The sequence below is a fragment of the Triticum aestivum genome, chromosome 3A (assembly GCF_018294505.1).
Source record: "Triticum aestivum cultivar Chinese Spring chromosome 3A, IWGSC CS RefSeq v2.1, whole genome shotgun sequence".
Classification (NCBI taxonomy): domain Eukaryota; kingdom Viridiplantae; phylum Streptophyta; class Magnoliopsida; order Poales; family Poaceae; genus Triticum; species Triticum aestivum.
The window spans coordinates 52,398,261-52,405,319 of NC_057800.1; the positions used below are offsets into that span (position 1 = coordinate 52,398,261).

Genomic DNA, 7,059 nt, shown 5'->3' on the forward strand with positions numbered 1-7,059 from the left:
AGCAGTTGGTAGTCTCGTTTCCAGGTTTTTTTTCGTCCCACCTCCCATGGTTTTTTTGGTACCTCGTCCCACCTCACACTGAGCCGCCACGAACCGCAAAAACCGCGTACCGAAGCCCCCACCCGCCCTCACGCATTCCAGGGCCTAACCTCCGATCGCACCCAAGACAATTCAACGAAAAAAACCTACGAAAATTAACCAGCGAAAAAAAAACCTAATGGAGGAGTTGGTAGTCCGGTACGGTTTATTTTCAACACTTTCCTATTGACAAAAGATTACGGATCTAACTTTCCTACCTTAGCCAAATCAACGAATCTCTCTCATTAATGCAATTTGCTTTAGGAAACAAACAATAGATTCTTTTCTACCTTAGCGAAATCAACGGATCTCTCCCATTAATGCAATTTGCTTTAGCAAACAAATAATAGATTCTTTCCTATCTTAGCTAAATCAACAAATCTTTCTCATTAATGCAATTTTCTTTAGAAAACAAATAATAGATTCTTTCCTACCTTAGCCAAATCAACGGATCTCTCCCATTAATGCAATTTGCTTTAACAAACAAATAATAGATTCTTTCCTACCTTAGCCAAATCAACGGATCTCTCTCATTAATGCAATTTGCTTTAGGAAACAAATAATAGATTTTCAGGAAACAAATAATCTCTAATCTCTAATCTCTAATTCTCTAATAATAATAATTAATATATAATAATATAATAATAATCTCTACTCCTAATGGAGCAGTTGGTAAATAATCTGCGCGGTTTATTTTCGCTGGGTTTTTTTCGTCATCCTTCCCTCACCCTCACCCCATCCCACGCAGCCAAAAAAAAACCCAAACCCCACACAAAAAACGCTTCTCTCGATCCCATCTCGATCTCATCGAAAGAAGAGCTTCGTTGCCCCTGCCGACGTACGGGAGAGCTTCCTTGCCGCCGCCGACGTACGATCTGCCGCGATCTCGTTCGATCTACCCGCTGCCGATGTACGAGATCGCCGACACCGAGATACGGGATCGCCGCCAACGTACGATTTGCCGTCTCTCGCTGCCGCCGTTGTACGATCTGCCGTCTCTCCCAGAGGAGGCGCCGCCGCGGACGTCCGGGATCACCGCTGCCTACGTCCGGGATCACCGCCGCCGACCTGCCAGAGGAGACGCCGCCTCCAATCTCCTAGAGGAGCCGCCGCCGCCGCCACTCTCCGACGGGAGACGCCGTCGCCGGTCTCTGACGGGAGACGCCGTCGCCGCCGCCGCCGACCTTTGAGGGGAGACGCCGCCGCCACCTGCACTGAACCCCAGGGCAGGGTGCGACGATCGTCGCAAGGAGTACTTGCCGGCCGTACACAGGTATTCTAAACCTTACCATCCTATTCTCATCATTCACAAATGTGTTCAGATAGTTGTTGCTTGTGTCGTTCCTGTTACTAGAGGAGGGCTCCACTGTGGCCATTCGCCACTCTGCCTGCAAGCTCGACGCCACAGTTTGACAGGGCCAAGGTGGTAGTAGACGATGACGAATATGGCGCCCTGGCTGTCTCAGTTCATGAGATTCCCCTATGGTGGCTGAATTTGTAACACACCAGGCTGCTCCCCTCGTATTACAAATCAGAGCTAGCTTATATATTCATCCATAGATCATGGCTGACTCCAAAGGCAACACTCCTCCAGTCCTCCTGTGCGTGATGGCAAAGCTATGCTACATGATATTATCACGTTATCATATTGCTCACCAAGTCACTAGGCCAGCTTTTGCTGTACTTTTTCTTCATTTTGTTCAGATTTATTTCATGCCCCAATGTTCTGTTATGTGCAGCTATGAGATTTTATTTGAAGAACCATGGAAAGCAATTTGAGACGATGCATATAAAGCATATTCGATTTATTAAGTGTTTTCAAGTATTCAATTTATTAAGAGTTCACTCATAATTGCCGACCGTACACAGGTATTCTGAACCTTACCATCCGATTTTCAGAATAAGAGTTGTCTGTATAATTCACGGTGGTTAAAACAGCAGCATCTGTAGAATTCCCCTTTGTCCATGTTGTACCTACAATTTACTACTATATTTGTAGTGCTACTTCATTTGAATTTTGTAACCAAAAGAAATGCAGGCGAGCGATTCAGGGTTATTGTTCGAAGTGGCTATAATATGTAGGGGTTATTGTTCGAAGTGGCTATAATATGTGGCTGCAAACTTGCCGAGGCCAGCATAAGGAGTGATGGAGTTATCTTCTACTTTTATTTGTTCATGTTGTCTCAACAAACTGACTTGTGTTTATGGCGACTTTTTTATGTGTCCATGGATCAGAGAGGATGGATGATGCAGTGGCCACATCAAGCGCCCTGTGCTCGACCACAATGGAAATGCAGTTTCTCAGAGCTAGCAGGAAGGAGGCTGGTGGCTTCCCGTTGTAGTAAGAGACAACACACCAGGTTCTATTTCTTTTTTTTGAAGATCATACTAGGTTATATGTGAACAAAATCTGAACTGTGATTTTTGATGTTTGAGATGTCTATAAGTGTACAAATAGAAAGGCGCCAATTAATTGATCATCAAATTCAGAATAGTATGTGTGCAGTAGCTTCTATCTCAATTTGGTTTTTATGTTGTTTGTGTTTGAATTAATTAGCACCCCATACCATCGTGTTTCTTCAGCGTGCAAGGTGATTAGCACTCAGCAAACTATTGGAAAGATGTTGCTACCTTGTTTTTTTTCAAACTCGACATGCACATGCAAGAATAGGTATGGCTACATGCTTTCTATATCTATCAGGTTCATAAAGCATTTTGGAGAGGTGCATCTTGTTGGAGAGGTCTGGTATGCATATTTAATTGAAGAAAACAAAAGTTTTTGATATAATAAAGATTGATGAAAATTTGGACTTACTCTACCAGGGACAATTTTCTCTACCAGGGACAAATTTCATGATAAATTATACGAAGTTTGTATCTTGGGGACATCTTCATGCCGACTTACGTTAAATATTGGGATATGTCCCCTCATGTGCCAGTTTTGAGATTTTGTTAGAAGTACATGATGTATTCTTAGTTCCTGCATGTTTTTTCACCTTTGTAGATTTGAGTATAACTTAAAGTTCTAGATGCATATAAGCTTGTGAGTTAACTAAAGCTCACTTGATGGTTCTAACTAAATTCTGCAAAAATATGACCATCATGGGATGCCTGCACCAACAACTTTATAAACTGAACTACGTTTTGCTAGATGACTCAAATTTTAGAACGAGGGCATTATTTTTTGGCAATGCAGTTAGCAATAGAATCAAGTCAAGCTGAAAACAAGAGATCGATTGTTCGATATTGATTTTAATTCCTTTCTTGCAAAAGCACCTTATGAGTGAGGAGATTATTCAATATTGTATTTTATTCCTTTCTTTTACCGACTGTTCTATACTGCATGCTTGCACCTGATCAGGTTTCTAACTCAATTCATTTTTGTTAGATCCGTTGATGAAGAAAACAACACATTTCACGATATGATGATTGGTACTTCCAGTTTTGTTGTACTCTCTCATTTGCCTTTGTGGGAACGACACTGCTCTATTGCTTGCTTATTTAAGATCATGGTAATCATTTTTTTCTAGCCTATGTGTATTCTAATTTTCTTACTACTATAAATCCTCAACAACCTCTGCATCTGGGAATGCTGGCAGGAAAGGGTTATCTGATATGGTCATGAATGTTGATTTAACATGAATACTTGCATATATGCCACATGTCACGTGTCAGCATATTTGATCTAATATGATATTTGATTTAACTGTAAACGACTGTTTTTTCACACGATTGCAGCATATATGCCGCATGTCAGCCTCATGGGGATCAAGCAGATGAGGAGAAGGAAGCAGCAAGGAAGAAGGTAGAGGAGATGGACACCTGATCTGCAAGTTCCTGAATTTCAACGTTTAATTGCGTGTTGCTGTGTTAATATTGGGTGCAGCAATTTCACAACTCTGGGAAGAGCATCTGCTGGAGGGCGTCACCTGCGGCATCACCTGCATCGACCTCTCGCTGATTACCATCCCAAGGATGCGCGACCGACTGGCGAAGCAGGGCACCAGTGATAAGTTCACCGATTTGGTCGACTCACCGTTCCCTGACTCTGTCCACGCAATGCCGCTCGTTGTTGTTAGGTTGTTAATTCATCAGGCCCCTTATTGCGCTACATAGTTTGTTCATCTCGCATGCCTTCTTAGGAGAAATCATGTACTGAAGATAAGCTATTCTTTATTTACATTTTATTTATTTTGCTTTGGAAATCTTCTGACTACTTGGACGAATTTTAGTTCCTACTTGTACAGTTGCCTGCATTTTGTGTTTGAGAAACATCTGCTGATTAAGTGTAAAATAATACTTGCAAGTTCTGTTTGTTGACTGCGCCATGATAAGCTTTAGGCCTTTAGCTGTACAAAGCTGCTAAAGTAGGTGAGAACCACCTGCAGCTCAATCCTTTTTTTCTCAACATTGACAAGGTAAAGTAAATGCGGAGCCAAGATCGATTGTTGTAAGCCTTTTACTGACTATGAGCAAGGGTATCTAGAGAGGAGCACTGCAATATGACAATGCCCTTCGTTAGCTCTGATTTTCCCTTTTTGTAACACTAGCTTAGAGGGATTTCTGAAACGAGTAGAAGATTAATAACTTCTACGACATCAAAGATCTCTGAGCTTTTAGAGTATGCAGCTTATTGATTTACTTATCGATTTATTCACACTCTATCAGATTTGTCTTGAACGTGATACTTTATTTATTGTACTGAACAGTGGAAGCTAACTGTTTCTTTATACAGAACTAGCCTGCACCATTTCTGTATAAGTTCGCCTTGATACCAATTTGCATACTTGCGATACTAGGGCCTTTGGTCAGTTTGCAACTGGAATTCTAGACACATATACTGAGTTCATGATGGAAATATGCGAGTATTCTGAAGAGACAAGGAAACATTATATGTCAATGGTTCTTTATTTTCCTGTGCAGATAATGAAACTAGCAATTCTGTAATTCACGAGTTTGCGTGAATACGGAAACTTAAGGTAGTATGATAGCATAAGTGAAAATGTTCTTCATTTTATATCTTGGTTCGACCAAACTATATTATATCCTAACGTATGCATGATCAACATAATATTTTTACCTTCTGATTAGCACTACTCTAATAACAATTATGCCTACTATTTAACATTTTGGTGTATTGTTTGGTCTTAGGCATTTTAGTTAAATACATCCTTTTGTGATCAATAATGATTTTTTAGCATGCCACCTTCTTTTGCTGTAGTGGAGATGTGCGGTTACCTGTTAGAAAAGAAAATGGTGTTTCTAATATGTTATGCTTATTTTCTAGGTGCTTCCACCTTCCAAACTAAAAGGTCTGCAGCCTTAGATGAACAACTACAGCTTTATTTGGCCGAGGATGATTTGATTGTGCAAGTAAGCCTACATAATTTCCCTTGTGATTTATATTTATCGGCGAGGTCTCTGTGGCTTGCGAGAAATCATGTATTGACATAAATGAGAAGAACCTACAACAAGTAACTCAACTGAATTTGTGAGATATCTGTAGCCGGTACAACATACAACTTGATGGAGTTTGTTAGATCAACCGTAGAAGTTCTATATGTGTGTTCAGTGTAGATAACTAGATATTATTATAATATTCTCTCAAGTTTAAGCTTATCCAATTAGCAGAAGTCTCGAAAAAATTCAAGACATACGTAAGATGCACATGGACCACGAGTGTTTCAACATGGCAGGGCGCGTAGTGGCATGCGACAAGCAACATATGTTGAAAGAGACCATTGATCACTACTTGGACCTAATTTTTTCCGTAAGTTATTATTGTTACAATCATGTATCATTGTTTTCGCCATGTTTGCAAATATTTTTTTCCTCTGACGATTGTGTGCAAGTTTGCAGGGAATCCAAAGCGATGCATTAAGTGGGATATTTTTCTTTTAATTTATGCACTCATGAAATGGGAAAGAACTAAATCAACCAATTTGCAGGGTGAGTATTCATTGTTTCATAATTTTATATTCTAACATGTTAATACTCCAAGATGACGACTTATAATGCTCATATAGGATGGTTGCGAGCTAAGGAAGTGATTTTTGGTGCACCTTCTCGTCTGCTCCCGCGAGCGGCGAAGCGAACCCTAGCGCGCCTCCTCTAGCCTCCTCCCCCCTCTCTTGCCGGCGTCGGTGGCGGCGAGGCATCTTCCCCTTCCTCATGGTGGGCCGACGCGGGACGGCGACTCGAAGCGGAGGCGCGCAGTTCTACAGGACGGTGCGGCGTTGCGGCGGCCGGGGCGGCACGATGGTGGCGTCCTGGGTTGGCGGCGCGGGCGGCTGCTCATCAGGGGCGTGGTGGGGCGTGCCTACGCGGGTGGCGGCTGTGGACGTCCTGGCCAGATCTAGATCGGGCGGGTGCTCTGGCCAGCAGCCAGCACGCGGCACGGGCTGAGGCGGCAAGGGCGCATGCATGCCTCTCACTTATATTATGCGACAGTTGTGGATGGGGGTAGGGGTTAGTCTGTTTAGTTATGTCTGAGCGGAATAATTTTCCTACTCAAGAAAACGTGGCAACTTATGTTTCATTAGAGATGGCTTTGTAGCATATTGCATGATCGAGTGATTCATATTTTTGTCATCAAGTCGTATAATTTGTTTGGTTAGGATAGAAAGGTAAATGCATTGGTTGGTTGCTTCAAGGGTTAATAACGGACACAGCGGACCGTGGCAATGGCTCTGGAGACATCGAATCTGTCTTCTTGGCTCGGGGGCATCATGGTTGGCGCACGCCTCCTTCCCCTTGATAAAGGCTGGAGGATCGACACAAACACGTAGAGAGGGGATCATGGTGGAGAGTGGGCGGTTGGCGGGGGGCTCCTCGGCAGTCCGTGGGGAAGTACCGTGAAAAGGAGAGAGGACGCCATGGTGAAGGTGAGGTGGAGGTCATCCAGTTTTAAAAGGAGCGGGCTCCAGCGAGAAATGTCCTGCTACGGTGGGAAACGGAGCGGGAAGGGATGGGTCAGGTAGC

The 7,059-nt window shown here is 42.8% G+C and overlaps 1 long non-coding RNA gene across 4 annotated transcripts; it reads left to right on the top strand.

Moving 5' to 3' along the window:
- Positions 1 to 838: 838 nt before the first annotated feature.
- On the top strand, positions 839 to 6,600 carry LOC123060194 (uncharacterized). Of its 4 annotated transcripts, none has more exons than XR_006427807.1 (9): positions 839 to 1,351; positions 1,433 to 2,438; positions 3,467 to 3,590; positions 3,817 to 3,883; positions 3,965 to 4,157; positions 5,366 to 5,451; positions 5,710 to 5,848; positions 5,938 to 6,027; positions 6,105 to 6,591. It is a non-coding gene; the product is annotated as an uncharacterized lncRNA (long non-coding RNA). The 4 variants fall into 4 exon arrangements; XR_006427808.1 differs by having other exon boundaries at positions 1,818 to 2,438; positions 6,105 to 6,590; XR_006427805.1 differs by having other exon boundaries at positions 839 to 2,438; positions 6,105 to 6,600.
- The last annotated feature ends 459 nt before the right edge of the window (positions 6,601 to 7,059 follow it).